We start from the raw sequence: 1,418 nt of genomic DNA, 5'->3' as shown, positions 1-1,418 counted from the left end.
GAACCTCATTTTTCAAGGAGGCTTAGTTAACGAATAATCCACCATTTTTGGTCGTGGTGGATCATTAAATGGTGACTTTATAGCAAAAGTCACATGATCTAATGATAGGAGAAATGGAATTGACTTACCTATCCCAAGTGTTTCATAAATATTACCTTGAATATGCACCACTTGAGAACTTACCAACGGAAATGTCATGAGAGTATCCTGGGCAGCAATACCCTTAGAACCTATACTTTCAATGCACTCCTCAAGAGGGGTGAAAAATGAGTCATTAAAACTCACCTCTTGAGGCTCAAAGTTAGTTCCAAAGATATTATCATGTGAAATGGATATTTGCTCATTAAAACACAATTGAAATTCATCATTTTCATCCAAATATAATCCATTTTCACATACAACATTCCTACCATTCATGCTAGGGTCATCTTTCATATCATTAGAAGAAATAACTTCACACAATGCATGCAATTTCTCTTGTATTCTACTAAAGTGAGAAGTCAGTTCATCTATTCTTTCTTCAACCCTATCAAAACGGTCGGAAGTTGCATTAGCTAATTTTTCTAAAGCTAACTCCCAAGATGGCTTAGAATCATTAGCTACCATTTCAATTGCCAACTCCCAAGATGGTTTTGGTTCATATTGGACACATTCAGGTTGGTAATCGTAAAAATATGAAGAATTACTATAAGTACATTGATTATCCCAACCATACACAGGAGAATTGTTCCAATTAGCACTGTATTGATCAAAACAAGGATTGTAATGCTCTAATTCATCATAATAATCCATATTTTGTGCTTGCATACATGTGTTAGTAGCATGATAACCTCCACACAAGTCACAAATCACATGATAAGAATTAAAATCATTAACATTCCTCCCTTGCTCAATTTCATGCATAATTGTGTCCATCTGAACATGTAACATCATAACATCAAATTTTGCCTTTAAGCACTTCAAACCATCTTCAAAAGACATACCTTCAGTAATTTCTTGGTTACCTCTGTTGAAGGAGCTTTGCACTAGGCAACCATCCATTGCCAATCTTTCATTTCTCAAGCATTGTCCTCCAAATTGATCTATCCTCCTCATCACCTAAAATTGCTTTTAAACAACTTAAGAGCAAAATTAGTAAGAAGAATAGGTGATAAAATGCATACACACAGAAAATACTAAAATAACAGAAAATAACATTCACACAACAACTAATAAAATGTCTAAACTAATAAAGTTGTTATTCACACCGATATTACCAAATCTTCCCCGGCAACGGCGCCAAAAACTTGACGTGCGCGGGGTATACATATAATATTAAGCTCATCCCAATCAAGTTTTACATTTATAAATTCCTAAATACCCCACACGCGATTTATCGCAAGTATACGAATCGTGAGCGAGTATAGGGTATTAAGGGT

This window comes from Coffea eugenioides, chromosome 6 (assembly GCF_003713205.1).
Source record: "Coffea eugenioides isolate CCC68of chromosome 6, Ceug_1.0, whole genome shotgun sequence".
In the NCBI taxonomy this organism is placed as follows: domain Eukaryota; kingdom Viridiplantae; phylum Streptophyta; class Magnoliopsida; order Gentianales; family Rubiaceae; genus Coffea; species Coffea eugenioides.
Note: the sequence above shows the minus strand (reverse complement) of the source record.